The sequence below is a fragment of the Podarcis muralis genome, chromosome 11, assembly GCF_964188315.1.
Source record: "Podarcis muralis chromosome 11, rPodMur119.hap1.1, whole genome shotgun sequence".
In the NCBI taxonomy this organism is placed as follows: Eukaryota; Metazoa; Chordata; class Lepidosauria; order Squamata; family Lacertidae; genus Podarcis; species Podarcis muralis.
This window is the reverse complement of record NC_135665.1, coordinates 33,252,832-33,269,208: the sequence shown is the minus strand read 5'-3', so window position 1 is coordinate 33,269,208 and position 16,377 is coordinate 33,252,832. Positions and strand designations below refer to the sequence as shown.

Genomic DNA, 16,377 nt, shown 5'->3' with positions numbered 1-16,377 from the left:
GAAGGCATTTTATACGCCTCTGATTCAATAGGTTTTGAAATATTTCCTTTTTAAGCCACCCTCTGGGTTCTCGAATGGTGCATTGATATTCCTCAGACACCAGAGAATCGACGTTTTTCTTAGCTGGCTTTCACCTTCATTCCACATTGGTGGACAAAACGAATGGAATCCGATCCCAATCAGCCTGCGGGCAAGGGCTATAGCTTGGTGGTAAAGCACAATCCCTGGCATCTCCAGATAGGACTGTCATTAAGCACCGACAAATACTCCCTAATCCATAATCCACTCATTGTGGCATAAACAGCTATTGCCCATACACCTGGGTGCTCACTTTCAATTTCCAGACCCTGGGCTCTTTCTGGTCAGCTCACTGTAGTTCTTTCTCAAGACCACCACTGAACAATTTCTAAATGTTTATTGTTTGACAAATGGAAACTGTGCTGGGCTTTCTGCTGTGTTCAGGCCTGAAATAGTCCTATGCCTCCATCTGCAAAAGTTCCAGAACAGCATTGGTGCTGTGAGATGGCCCAGTGATGCAGTGACAATGTAGCAAATAAACGAAGGTGAGCACTAGCGGATGTGCTAGTTGCGCAGACTTGAAAGATTGTGACTCATTATACTTGCACAATCTGTGGCCGTCTGGCCCGTCCAAACTGTCAGAGAAATAGGGGGGAACAGTGTACATCTGGAGGCAGAACGGCTGTACTGAGATGGACTATTTCTCAACCATTTTGTGCACCCTCGAAGCTGTCTGCATTGTTCTGGTGATATATTTTGGAACAAGTTGAAATTACAGTGGTACCTCAGGTTAAGAACTTAATTCGTTCAGGAGGTCCATTCTTAACCTGAAACTGTTCTTAACCTGAGGTACCACTTTAGCTAATGGGGCCTCCCACTGCCGCCACACAATTTCTGTTCTCATCCTGAGATAAAGTTCTTAACCCGAGGTACTATTTCTGGGTTAGTGGAGTCTGTAACCTGAAGCGTCTGTAACCTGAGGTACCACTGTATTTGGCAGGAAGGCAATTGTACTGACCACAACAAAGTGAATGGGGGGTGGTTGTACTATGGCTAAAATTATGTTTCTTTGCAAAGTGGGTGAACTCCTCTCCAAATTGTGGGGTACTATCCGTTACAAGTTCATTGGGATACCCCACCTGGCAAATACAGGATTTGAACAATTGATGGTGGTAGATCAATCATGTGTGCTACTTCCAGATATCTGGAATAATAGTCTCTAGCAACCAGGTACATATGCCCACATAATTCACAAATGTCTACACCAGCCACCATTCTGTTTTGCTAGATAATTCTGTTCTCAGGTCTGGATTTTGAGAAATTCAAAATGGCTCCCGAAATTAAAAAGGTGCCTCATTTGTCTATCACTGGCAGCACCTAGCTGAGTACCTATAGAGAAACATATTAACAGGACTCAGCTATACAGCTGCAAACAAAACGTTTTAAGTGTGTTTTAAGTGCAATATACAATGTGACACTAGATGGTGATGGTGAGCCTTATGGAAAATTTGTTGTATTTTTTTAAATGCTTAAAAAAAAGCATTTTGAGAACAGTTTTTATATATGTGTAGATTCCACCATAGATAGGCTAAATCCTTCCCTAGCAGATCATCTTATTTACGAGGTCTAGCACTAAATAACACCCATCCAAAGAAAAGATAGGGAGTAAACCAGGATTGTTACAAATTTAAAGTCATGGCTTTGCCATTTCTTGCAACTCTACTTTTAATCCTAAACCAGTAGAAAAAAACATTTTTTAATCTCTCAAAGTCTTTACATATAGGAACATCTTGCATAAAAGCAAAACCTAAATATGTTTTTTTTGAAGGTCTAAAAGATGTACTATGCTTTTCTTTTCTTTTCTTTTCCTTTCCTTTTTTTGGAGGGGTGGATTTAGAGATTGATTTAGAGATTAATTTTTAGAAGTTTTAGAGATATAGAGATTAATTTTATAGATTAAAGCCCTAAATGGCCTCAGCCCTGTATAGGAGCACCTCCACCCCCATTGTTCAGCTCAGACACTGAGGGCCTTCTGGTGGTTCCCCCACTGTGAGAAGTGAGGTTACAGGGAACCAGGCAGAGGGCCTTCTCGGTAGTGGCACCCACCCAGATGTCAAGGAAATAAACAACTACCTGACTTTTAGAAGATATCTGAAGGCAGCCCTGTTTAGGGAAGTTTTTTTTTTAAAAAAAAATGTTTAATGCTTTATGATGTTTTTATATATGTTGGAAGCTCCCCAGAGTGGCTGGGGCAACCCAGCCAGATGGGCGGGGTAATAATAATAATAATAATAATAATAATAATAATAATTATTATTATTATTATTATTATTATTATTATTATTATTATTATTATTATTATTATTATTATTATTATTATTATTCCTGTGCATATCTATTCAGAAGTTTGTCCGATGAATTCACTAGAACTTACTCCCAAGCAAGCATGCTAAATGATTCAGAGAAACAATATCAGGGTGGGGCAATTTAATGACACTGTTTCTTCCTCAAATTACTTGATCAGTTTCACAGCTGTTATTGTTGAATCACTGTTTCTTTGCAGTCCAAGAGGCAACTGTCAGGGCTTGAGCAAGTGAGCCAAGCATGTTCCAGGGAAAGGATTCTTATTAATTCACTACGCTACAACTGGGCCTGCCTCCATAATCCTCTGCATCTAACCCACAATGCCTAGTGTGTGATGTGTGTGAAACGCATCATGCTGCATTTTCCTGTTCACTCAACTCACATAAGCTCATAAGAAATGCAGTGTGTGCTCGCAGCAAGCTCCATCAGTTGCAGCAGGAGCTGATTTTTGGTTCAGACTTCATGGAAGCAGCATATTGTGGGATAATAGTATCGTGAGAATGTACCCTAAGAAGTATGCTTAATGCTATTTAAATAGATGTGTAATGTTCAACATGAATAGGCAGGTTAATTGTATTTGAGTATTTAAGCCACAAAATAAATTCTCTCCCCCCTCCCCCCAACTATTCTGCTATGCAGAATATGTGGTGAAATTTCTAGCATATGAGATAATTCAGCCTCGACTGTACTTATAATTCCAAGTAGTTTGGCAGCTTTTCAGCAAAATGTAACCATCAGAGACCCTGTTAGCGCTGTGTAGGTTTATTGTTTCCTGTGTACTCTACGGCAATCAAACAATTCCACAAATGTTCTTGAAAGGATACAGCTCGAATGTTACTTCATTAAACATCTCCTTGGCACACATTCCATTTCCCACTTTGAATTGCTGCATTTAGTTTGGAAATGACCTTTCAGAGCAGGGAGGTTTGGTTAACTCTTTGATCTACTTGCAGTGTGACAAAAATAACAGAAAGCCCCCACAGCAAGTGCTTTGTAGACTGGCTCACACCCAAGAATGGCACAAAAGGGAAATGAGTGCAGTCATTAAACAGATTAGATACTGTTTGATGCTTCTGAAATTCCCTTCGTCCTCTTACTAAACTGAAAATCAATATTATATATACACCATACAAGAGATGTTAGGTGGGGTTTTTTTTTGCTGATTTTTGTGCTATACTTTGCTTTGGCAGCCAGGTCTTATACTGAGGCATCCGATGGCTTTTGCAAATTGCCATACCCGTACAAAACATCTTACATTAAGAAAAGGCATAAACAGTCTTATCAATCTAGGTGCTTGAAAGGCCTTCAACAGCCTGATCCTATATGTCTATTGAGAAGTCCTTTTGACTTTAACGGGGCTTTCTCCTAGGTAAATGGGGTTAGGATTATAGCCTAAAATACCAGAAGAGGAATGGGCAGATGTAGTCTTGAGCTCATGACAAGACTACAGCCCATTCTGGCCTCCAGTGAATGTTAACTACAGTGGTACCTTGGGTTAAGTACTTACCGGTAATTCGTTCCGGAGGTCCGCACTTAACCTGAAACTGTTCTTAACCTGAAGCACCACTTTATCTAATGGGGCCTCCCACTGCTGCCGAGCCGCCAGAGCACGATTTCTGTTCTCATCCTGAAGCAAAGTTCTTAACCTGAAGCACTATTTCTGGGTTAGCGGAGTCTGTAACCTGAAGCGTATGCAACCTGAAGCATCTGTAACCCGAGGTACCACTGTATTCCCATGTTGTAGTGGTGAAAACACTATGTATCCAAATTGGGGCATGCTATGGATGACAAATTTGATGCAGCATCACACATCCCATTAACTGAACCCATGTACATACTACAGGATTAAACCCTGTGGAGGCCCCTAGCCAGTTGAAATCTTGGCGGGGGGAGGGGGGACGGAGCTTACAAAACATCACCTAAAACCAATAATTTTAATAAACCAATTTTATTACACAAAACGAACCATATTTATTTCGATCCATTGTCGCAGGGCCCCTAAAAGGTGTGCTGCCTTTTCTGCCTCTTTGGTAATCCAGCTTTGATTGGAGCAAGAAAATGCTGTCAGCACCCACAACAACATACCACGTGACAACATACCATCAAAGCGTCCCTATTTTCCAGGGTTGGTCCTGGAATTATAAAAGCCATCCTGGCTTCTGATTTGATCCCAGAACGTCCCTATTTCCCCCACCAGCACTGTTCCTGACAAACTCAGGAAGGAGGATGAGCCGACGCTTGTCCTGAGCTGTGGCAGCAGTGATGGCAGCTGTAAGGGAGCACCCTGTTGCCTCTCCGTGGCCACTGCTGCCAGCCACGTCCCTTGGGCAGCGGTGAACTGCATGCTATCAGAAATGCTCCAGTGGCTGAATGTGAACCAGTGTTTGCACATGTGCACTGTTTTGTCCATGGGTTCGTTCTTCACCTAGCATATTAAATGTTTATTGTAGTGCGAGCAATTATAACAGCAAGATATACTTGAAGCATGGAGCCAAGCCTATTTTGCCAGGGCATTTTGCTGGCTGGCTGCCTGCCTGTCTGCTGAAGAGCCCATTGGGGTCCAGAGGTGTTATAACTTTAGCCTTGGGCTGGCCCATGAGTGACACATGCAGAGTGTGCCTGTTGTTGGAAATTGCCATGTTGTGGGGGATGTGGAATGGGAACTATGGCACTTATAAGTAGTTCATTTCCAGTACTGCTGTGCTATTCCTGAATACATGTGCTCCACACATGTGAAGCCCTTATTGCTACATGAAACCATTTTCTTTATAATGGAGCTTGATAATTTATGACAATATATTTCTCTGTGGCAAAACACAACCCACAGTTTGAAGAACAAATTTGCCCATGCAAATACACAGTGGGGCCCCTGCAGTAGTATAGAACAGTGTTTCCCAACCTCAGAACTTCAGCTGTTTTTTTGACTACAACTCCCATCATCTCTAGCAAGACCAGGGGTCAGGGATGATGGGAATTGTAGTCTGAAAACAACTGCAGACTCAGGGTTGGAAAACCCTGGTTTAGAGGACCTGAATGCCAGCAGCTGGCTCTGTGCTCCTATAGCAAGTCATACCATAAGCCATCCCTTGATTACCGTACCTATTGATTAATGTTATTATATTTCTATCCTATCTTTCCTCTACTATATAACTCAATGAATTGAAAATAGAATCCCCAGTATGTAGCACCCTCAGGTCAGCTGCCAGGGCACTAGCACCCTTGGAGAAACTCCAGGTGTGCTGACACAACCCACAAAGGATTATTTTAGGGCCTGACTGAGTAGATGGCAACTACCTCTGTTCCTAATTAGCAATCCCAATGGTCTAGTTTTATTTAATCAAATATACACTCACTAAGCTCATGTGTTTGTAAGCAAAGTTTCTTTAATATAACTCTACATCTTCATTGGAACCTGTACAGTTACTGTTACAGTATGAAGTTTGTTTCGAAAAGAAAAGAAAAGAATGGGCAACCACAAACCGACAAACAATCTAATAAACTAATTATATTTGAAATTTGATTTATTTAATTAAAAACCCCAGCTTTTCTCTAATTTATCAAATGTAGCCTTACATTTTAACAAAAAGATTACAGCACATAAAAATAAGGCAAGGAGATATTATATAATTACTCCTAGAAATAATAATAAAGCATAACAAAAATATGAAGATCACTACAAACAGAAGGCAGAAAGAATATTTGGGATGAAGTGCATTGCAATGGCATTTTCTAAAAAAAGTTCTTAAATTAATAAAGCACTGCACAACAATATGAATTATCATGATCTTTCACTCCCTTATATGATACAAGGTTATAACCCACGTTGGTCTTACTCAGAATAGAGCCTATTGCAATTAATGGACTAATTGCAGCCTATTTATTTCAATAGTGAAACTTAGTTGGCCACAAGCCGTATTTGGTGAGCTGTTTCTCTCCCAAGCATGGCATACTATGGATGGTTGTAACTGATGTCTTCCTTTCTTCATTTTGTGATCTTCTTATATTGTCTTGTGTGTGAATCTGTTTTTGCTGACTGTATTTTTAACTCCATTTCAGAATAAAATATAGTCCATAATTTTATTTTACTTTTTTTTAAAAAATGCTGCATAACAAAATATGAAAAGTAGCTTTCCGGTTGGTTGACAATTTCCACATGTTCCAGGCAGTTTCCTTTTTTTAAAAAACAGGGATGCCAATATCGCAAATGACTCTTGCTAAAATTTAATTTAATGTAAACATTGCTAATGAAACAAATTCCATCTCCTCGAAACATATTTGTTCATTCCCTCTAAGTTATTGCTTTGAGCAGTGGGATTGGCTGCAATGGGCGCAGAATAAGGCACATTTCTCAATCGCGCTCTCATCTGTGGAGGCTCGCGCAATGGGCAAGCACTCCCCCCACGCCTCCCCAAGTGTTTTGTTTGAATATGAAAATATGGTGAGATATCAGGCATCAGCATAGGGGACGGCTGGGAGGCTGCATAATGAGGACAATTGTGCTTGCCTTCAGATGCTTATGTCGTTCGCAAACACGGATGCAGTCTTGCATTTTGATCCTCAGCACGTTGACATAGGAGTCAAGCCCGGTTCTCATGTGATGCTGTCTTTATAAGATGACTTCCACTCCTTTATTTTGAGCAGAGGGAGGGCTTTCTTTGAACATGATTATAGCTAGTGTTTCAAGTTCGAAAAGGAGCCCAATCTAAACAGGGCAGAAAAGATGCACAATATGTTTGTTGCAACCCACACCAGAACAGTTCTATTTGTGGTTTGAGCGTGTGTGCGTGTGTGAAGGCCTGCAGACCAAATGCCCTATGAATAGCATCTGGAAATACTGATTGCAATGAAAACAATTAAGTCAAGACCCCCGGCAGCAGGCAGGGTAGGATGGGGATTCCTGCGGTGGAGCACCTGGTTTGCGCCCCCTCAAAATCGTGCTCCCGGGTCTACGGTCCCCTGTCCCCCATGCTATGCCCCTGGAAGCTGGAGCCTTTCGTATCCGTTTAGAATTGTATCAGTTTAGAGTTGGACAGTAGTAAGTTGGTGGACCAATGGGCTGACTTGGTTCTTGTTTAATAATAATAATAATTTATACCCTACCGATCTGGCTGGGCGGCTCCCAAAAGAATATTAATAATAATAATAATAATAAAGCAGCAATAAAACATCAAACATTCCCTAAACAGGGCTGCCTTCCCTAAACAGGGCTGCCTTCAGATGTCTTCTAAAAGTTAGGTAATTGTTTATTTCCTTGACATCTGATGGGAGGGCGTTCCACAGGGCGGGTGCCACTACTGAGAAGGCCCTCTGCATGGTTCCCTGTAACCTCTCAGGGAGGGAACCGCCAGAAGGCCCTCGGAGCTGGACCTCAGTATCTGGGCTGAACGATGGGTATGGAGATGCTCCTTCGGGTGTACTGGGCCGAGGCCGTTTAGGGCATTAAAGGTCAGCACCAACACTTTGAATAAGGGCTGTGAAATAGTCCTGGGGAGATGGTTGGACCCATATATTTTGAAAGCACCAACTATCTTTTCTTTTTTTTGAGAGAGAGAGGGGGAGGCTTATGGGAGACTAAATGCAATATTCTCTCCCCCTCTTAAGTAGGCCACTGATGCTGGTGCCTGAGCAAGCCCTGGGCCATCAGGAAGGTGAAGACAGATATTTTCACACACTGCACATGCAAGTTCCCGGATTAAAGCATATTTTGTTTTGACTGCCATCCAGATTTATTTGTTTGCTTTCCAAATGAATATCTAAATCCACACAAACACTGGTTTGCTTGTTGTTGTTTTCCAATATACTTGATCCAAAATCTAGCCCCAGCAGCAGAAAATGTTGTTCCATTCGGTAGAGTCAAACTTCTGCAGACCTGAAGAAGCTCCATCTGTTAAAAAAAAAAAGTAGTTAGAATTTAACCTTTTGTTTAAGACAAATGTCCGTGAAACATACAATTCTTTTTCACGTAGGTCTAAGATATGATCCATGCACAAGGTGTTATCTTTGGTTCTTCTTACCTACTTTATATATTGAAGAAAACAAAACAAAACAAATCCAATATCTGTTCTATTTATTTTTTTTCAGGTAGGTGTGAAGAACTCCACTGATCTTTCTGATAAAGCTAGGTACTACATTGAATAGTAAGTAAACTATCAACTCAACGCTGGTATCAAAGATGGCAACCTTTTTAATACTGAGCAAACTAAGACAAAATCTGTGCAAGTTTATTCGTTGTTTGGAAATTTAGTCAAATACAAATATGCCATCACATTTGAAGTTGTTTGTGTGCACAATGTGGCCAACACTCATGAAGGTCAGAGGTGTTATTCAGTGATTTTATGGATAGTGATGCATAAATGAAATAAATAAAAGTAGTCAACTTGTCCTTTTATCTAGCAGTGTATCTTTAAATTTACATTTTATTATTTTTTTCAACCTTGTCAATCAATAAAATTAGTTTAACCAACTTATCATGTCCATATTATTTCATTCTCGTTTAATTTGTCAGCGTTTCCCTGTCCCCTTTGCTTCACAACCATTGTAATTTCAATTCCTCCCTAAACGTTTATTCCCGTAAAAGTTTTGGATTTTTATGAGCCCTCTACATGTCCAACCAGGATTCAGATTTGGATTCATACTTTCAAATCACAATACAGAGAGAGGCTCAAATGAACAGGGAGGCTGAAACTGGGATTGGAGAGGACAAGGGGAGGGCAAAGTCGAAGAGAGGAGGGATGAGAGAGGCAGAAAGACAGAGAGAGAAGAAAACAGAAAAAGGCAAGGGAAAAAACACACACCATCAGATGTTCCTTCTAATTAAGCATTGGAAAATGAATAAAAAAATAAAGAACCAGTTATTGTAATATTGTATTGATCTTCTTGTGCTGTTTGCCAGGATAAAAACTCATGTTAATGCAGTGAGTGAAAGGGGTAGTCCGAGGTGAGGATAATAATAATAATAATAATAATAATAATAATAATAATAATAATAATAAAAACTAATTCTCACCCCATAGCAAAGCCAAGCATACAATATTGTGTTAGGAAAAATAAGATACTGGGGCGTGTGTGCGTGCATGGGCATAAAAACGTGCACATATTATGTTACATATGCATATGATTTGCTGCAATCTGTGGTGTGTGCCAACTCTTCTTCCTTTGGACCTCTTGTGTTGACTAGACTGCTGTTAGATCTGGTGCAAGGTTGAGCAGAAACCTCTGCACCTGCCATCGTAGAAAATCAAGCTGACAATTGGTAATGTGATTTCTGGAAAGATGTTTGTGGATGAGAAGTACGCCAGTTCATGCAACACAATGCTTGTGACACTCCACCCCACTACATAAGGCTATGGGGTGCAAGCCTTCACACCATCATTAACATGATCATCTGAACCTGAGATAACCTGATGCCAGACCGTCTGTGCCCCACCGGAAATAAATACTATGTGGTTAACCTAGTTTTGAAGTCCTCATGCAAAACCAAAGAATGTGTGAACCAAAACATAGCTTTCCTTTGAAATTTACACTTCTCCATATTCTGTGTTACTGGGAAAGTTTGCATAAAAATGCACATATTCATGAAAATAACATATACAAATGCATTATGACTTGCTGGAAAGTGTATATTAAGAGAAATGTGCACAGAAATGCTGGTGATTTTTTCCTGAGGACTTAAAAAAAAACATCGCAAACTGATGTGGAAATGTGGTGAAGTTAACTTAATATTTCAAAAAATGAGACAAAATGAAATTGATGGATCTGTCCATCCTTATCTTGTGGTTTGTCTCAGGGAGCTAAATGTATTGAGCTGGCTATGTGTGTATGTGTGTTATAAAGTTCACTCTGTTTTATGTTGGGGGAGATAACTCTAGTAAAATATGTGTTATAATTGAGAATGAATCTTCAATAATGTTTCAGTCTTAAAGAGATGTGTTGTTTTTTAAAAAAAACCACCATAAAATTGTAATTCCTAAACTGAGCTCCTCTAGGTTTCAGTTACCCTTGTATGGGTGGACAACACGTATGTATTTCAACACTCATGTACTTGCTGCATCTAGAGAATGTGGCCAGTTTTCACTGCAGAGTTGTGACATATATGATAGATATTAGATGACATGAAAGCAAACGTGCATCTATCTAAAGATGTTGGAGAAGCAATGCATTAAATACGAGTGTCTTTTAGTTGACTGGATTACCTCATCTTTTTTTCTTTTTTTTAAATTCCCAACCAATATGAAGCATTATGCGACATACAAAAATTATATTGTAATTTAAGCCCCCAATGTAAGTTGAAAATAAGGAGAAAAGTGTGAAGCTTCTACTTAGCCAAGTATACCACAAAGCACAAGAGATCCCTGGATCATGGTTTAATAACCATTATAATTAAGATAAACCATCCGTTAAATAAAATATAATGTGGAGGGTTTTTTTGAGCTGGTAGTTCTGACTGAAAGTTTAGAAAGTGACAGAGCGGCAACATCAATAAACAAATGTTCTTCAGTAGATATAATGAAAAGTTTCCAAACTGCTCCAGTTTCTGAATTTCTAAAGAGTGCTTTTTCCCCCTCTTTTTTTTTGGTCATCTCTGCTGTTGCTGCAGCCAGGCCTGCTCCAGGGACCCTAGGTAGAGTATATTGTGGTATCTATAATACAGAGCAATTTAAATAAATAAAGGAATGCAGGGCCAGCACAATACATTCTACCACCTAGGGCAAATAAATAAATAAATAAATAAATAAAGATGGCACTTCTCCCCATTTCATGTACAAAAGCCAACTGGACAAATAGCTCAATCTTATTTCAACATTGTAAATCGGGCAGTGTACTTGAGAGCAGTGACTAGCTTAGGGCAGGGCACATATGCCACACACAACTCTGCCCTCTAACACCGCCCACTGTTCCTGTCTGAGGCAGCTGCCTCCCTCTGTCTAATGGTAGGGCTGGTCCTGAAAGCAAGGAGACTTAAATGCATACAACAATCCATATCATGTTTGTAAGCAGAAGAGTACCAAGGGGAATATTAATTTCTGTTCTAATGATAATATGACACAAAGATGTATTAAAGTCAAAGAGCACGTTATCTGTTCATTTGCTCATCCACACACTATCCATACCAAAACAATAAATTACCGTAAGTGAGATGGTTCCTGTTCTGGAATGTTTTGTTATGTGTTGTAGTTAGTTTATTTCTCACTTTTAAAAACTTTTTTCCCCCAGTTGATGTGTTTCATCTGCTGTTCTGCATCTCTGCATTATTTCACTAACTGCTCTCTTACTGCTATTCTGTTAAGTGCTGATTGCGAGTTGCCATAGAGGTCCCATATGTGAACAGAAAAGCATGGTGGAAATATTTCAATAAATACATAATGCAAAGGGCCAGAAGTGGAGCTCCATTGTTTAAAATGCTTAAAAATTTCTCCCTTCAGACCGAGCTATCTGCCATCTCCTCAGATGTGTGTTTCTGCAAGCTGACTTAAGAACCAACTTTGGAGCTGACTTTGTGAATGTGGAAGCAGATTTACTGCTAGCTTTGCAAGAAAAGTGAGGCATCTGAAACGAGGGACTGGAGTAAGGCTGAGAATGAGAGCAGAGGTATAACTTTTTACTGCCTGAATATGTACATGTGATGTAATGAGAAGATGTCCCAAGTTTCTGCTTTCACTTTTAACCCTAGGAACAAAACTGTGGTAAGCTAATGACAAAAGAATCCAGAATGATGTGACACAGAGGAAAAACACCCCGGCCTTTTTCTGACCTCACTGTGCTTGCTTTCGGTGCCTACAAGCAGGGGAACAGTGGCTGTATGGGAGTCTCATTCCCCCTCAATGACCCATACAGATACTAGTGGGGAGGTAGCAGCTCCAATACTGCATAAAACTGAGAGTAATCACACACACAAGTACACACACGCACACACAATCTTGATGCTGTTTTTTTCTTTTTCTCCTTTCTCAAAATATTTGGTACAGTAATTTCTCATTTTAATGACTTGAAATAAGACTAAGCCGTTTCGTACATTCTCTGTACCTATTTAGCTCTGACTTTAATTAACAATTTTACAATTGAGTTGCTGTGAAGAATGAACACTTTTTAAAAAAACAAACAAACCCCCAAATCTGGAAATGGAAGGTTATACATTAATGGTGGCTAGAGATACAGAATCATAGGCATTTGGTCTCTGATGTCAAAGGAGTTTAAATGCACCCTACATTATGTGGGAAAGAACTCCCACAACTTTGCCCCAGACCATCCACTGTAACTTAAATATCTGGTTCTGACATAAGGATACTGAAGTCTAACTATCATTAAGACTTCAGGAGCAAGTCACAGAACACTGGTTCCAAATCTGGTTACAGTAGGGGCCCTGGTTAGTATAATGCAGTGGTGGCCAAACTTGGCCCTCCAGCTGTTTTTGGACTACAACTCCCATCATCCCTAGCTAACAGGACCAGTGGTCAGGGATGATGGGAATTGTAGTCTGAAAACAGCTGGTTGCCATAGCTGTTTCTGGAAGGGCAAGAGAATATGGTGCCTTATTGACCATTCTCAATTTTCAACGCTAGCTATTGGAAGCATCCTGTCTACAGAATTGTGCTGAGGTAATAGCTTCAAGACATAGCACCAAAAAATTATAATCTACTGGTGTGGAAATAAGAGTTGTTTACAGCAGAGGTAGTGTCAACAGGACGCTGATGCGTGTGCACCAGGGGGAAGTGGGGCCTGGAGTCTGAAGTGGGGCAGTGGTTTGTGGGGATCTGCAGCAGCCAGAAGTCAAGAATCAGAGGCAGGGGAAGCTTCAGAGCTGGAGGGTGGAGCACAGGATAGGTCAGAAGAAGCAGGTCAGGCAGGTGAAGTGCCACCCTCTCTTGTACCACTGTCCCCCAGAACCTGGAGGGAACTGAAAAGGGAGGAGTGGAGGAAGTTTCTACACAGGCACAGTCTCTGGCTGCATGCACACAGCCCATCGGGGGAAGGTATATAAACTGCTGGTAGGGGAATGGTCACCTGTTGCTGCAACTGCTCCATAGGATGCAGACTTGGGAATAGCTGCCAAGCCATTAGATTGATGTACATAGATATCCAGAGCTGTACAAGCAACAGTTTGAAAATACTTAACTATCTGCTGTGTGCATTCCTTTGGCTGGGAAGCACCCCTGACAGGTAATAATAATAATAATAATAGTAGTAGTAGTAATAATAATAATAATAATAATAATAATAATAATAATAATAATAATAATAATACTTTATTATTTATACCCCACCCATTTGGCTGAGTTTCCCCAGCCACTCTGGGCGGCTTCCAATCAAGTGTTAAAAACAATACAGCATCAAATATTAAAAACTTCCCTAAACAGGGCTGCCTTCAGATGTCTTTTAAAGAGAAGATAGCTGCTTATTTCCTTCACATCTGAAGGGAGGGTGTTCCACAGGGCAGGCGCCACTACTGAGAAGGCCCTCTGGTTCCCTGTAACCTCACTTCTTGCAATGAGGGAAACACCAGAAGTCCCTCGGCCCTGGAACTCAGTGTCCCGGCTGAATGATGGGGGTGGAGACGCTTCTTCAGGTATACAGGACCGAGGCTGTGTAGGGCTTTAAAGGTCAGCACCAACCCTTTGAATTGTGCTCGGAAACGTACTGGGAGCCAATGCAGATCTCTCAGGACAGGTGTTATGTGGTCCCAGCGGCCACTCCCAGTCACCAGTCTAGCTGCCGCATTCTGGATTAATTGCAGTTTCTGGGTCACCTTCAAAGGTAGTCAAAAAGGTGCCCTCTAGATTTGACTCCAGCTCCCATCAAATCCACCAATATTTCCAATGGCCAAGAAGGATTGGAATTATAGTCCAGAAATATTTGGAGGGCCTCATGCTGTTTATTCCTGCTTTAGAGTAAAGTAGTGAAAATAATTAAATTTTCTAAAGCCATGTTACTAAATCTTGAGACTTCATTCATGATGAATTTTCTATTTCATTTAAACGCATTCTGCCACATATACCTTCATATGGTGAACTCAAGTTGTATGTATATCACTTAATATCAGTAACACAGTCAAGACAAATTTGTAGACAGCACAAAAGAATTTATAAATAGAGCAAGGCAAAAATATGGACTAATCCATTGGCTCAAAAACAACTTTTAATCAAAGTATTTGGTACGATAATGAAATAAACTTTGGCCTGGAGAAAGCCTTACAACAACAACAAAACTGCAGAATGATCCTAGTTAATACTCTTTCAAACCTGTATTGTTAACAATTCACCTTTAACTTTGTGAAACTACCTTTTCCTGCTGCAAAAATCTAAGGTAGGAATTGCTAAATTGTATCTTTGCTGGCATGCATTGCACACACTATTCAGTGCTGTTTACGATCAATGGGCCAGACCTAACAGAAGAAAGAAAATGGCACAAATATATTATGATGAACAACTATCATATGCTCCCATAAACTTTATGTTTTATCTTTTGAAAAGCTTCTGCTATTTAATAAGATTTAGCCTCTTACTTTTAATCTCATATTGCAGTTGCAAGGAAAACTCTAGTATTGCTCTGGCATGTTACACTGTTGTCATGGATACACAAGTAAGGTACATTACTTCCACTAGTAAATAAAGATTCTGAAAGAGTGCCTGGTAGGATTTGCTAGGCTTGTAGTATTGTTAGCTGCTAAGAGCTTTAAATAAGCAAATGGCTGTGGGTTTAAACTAATATGCAGTGGTGAGAGGATGTGCATTTGATGTGCGTGTGTATAATTGCATTGTCCTTGCTTAGATTTGATATATATTTTAATTAAAACTAATCTTTGCATATATTATTTCATTTATTAAGATGTACATCTGCAAACAGACTGAAAATGGTGAGATGTACTCCAATGAGATCAATGTCAGTATATATAATTATTAAACAATATTTAATAATGCAAGTTGAGAGAGCATGTATGGTCCATTAGGTCAGTCAAGTTCAGATCTTGCTAAGCGAATTAATAGGTCCGGAATCTAGGTGCCAAGCACACTGTAAATTGAAAGTGGCAATTAACCTTTTTTCTATGGATGCAGTCCACTGGGAAGTTCTCCTGTACGAGACCCAATGAAATGAAAGGGATACAAGCCCCCTTCATTTCCATAGGGCATCCTTGTGAGAACTTCCCAGTGGATTGCCCCTCCCCTTGTTATTACTAAAGGCAAGAAAAAGGATTCTTACAGCCAACATCTCATAGCAGTCCTAAATAAATGACAAGTAACTCCAGATGAAGGAAATATGTTTGGAATTTAGCTACCTTGAATTATGTGGCCTTTTTTGAAACAAGGATTACACAAAATGCAAAATTTAGGTCACTCTTGATTGTGTCAACTTTTATAACAGGTTTGATTTGTTTCTGATAAAGCCTCATCTAAATATGAAGAAGGAGTGCATACTAAAATATAGGAGATGCTAGATATCTAATTTATATGAATAAAGCCGTAAATAAAGATCATAGAGCTTTCTCATTATAACACAGTTCTAAACATATAAAGCAGTAGTTTCTCAAATCAAAACTGTGGTAGGGGCAAAGGTTTGCATTAATCTCTCCCCATGCTGTAGTCCCAATCCAGATTTTGCCCTTAGAGCGACAATTTAGTAAATGAAAGCCAAGCACACAAGAGCCAGCCTCCTGTTTAATGTCACTTCCATTTTGACCTTACGTAGGTCCATTTGAACACTAGTCCAACCCTAAGTGGCAGAGGCTCTCCTGGGATTCAGGCAGAAGTCTTTCTCCAGCCCTACCAGGAGACACCAAGGGTAGAACCAGGCAGGGGTTTTTTCAGCCAGAACTCACTGGAACTCAGTTCTGGCTCCTCTCAGGTGGGCGCCATTGCCATTAGAGGAGAACAAGGGAGGCATTCATGGTGAGTTCCAGCACCTCTCTTTCTAGAAAAATAGCACTGGAACCATTAACCTTCTGCATGTAAAGCATGGACTTCCCTGTTGATATCCATCAGGACAGCCAGTTGAAATCCATAG

General features: G+C 40.2%; 1 long non-coding RNA gene across 5 annotated transcripts in view; it reads right to left on the bottom strand.

Annotated features, from left to right (window-relative positions):
* Positions 1 to 5,885: 5,885 nt before the first annotated feature.
* Positions 5,886 to 16,377, bottom strand: part of LOC144329208 (uncharacterized) — a 126,455-nt gene continuing 115,963 nt past the window's right edge. For all 5 annotated transcript variants that reach the window (XR_013394660.1, XR_013394659.1, XR_013394658.1 and 2 more), the window contains one exon: positions 5,886 to 8,266. This is a non-coding gene — a long non-coding RNA (uncharacterized LOC144329208). The remainder of the gene's footprint in view (positions 8,267 to 16,377) is intronic.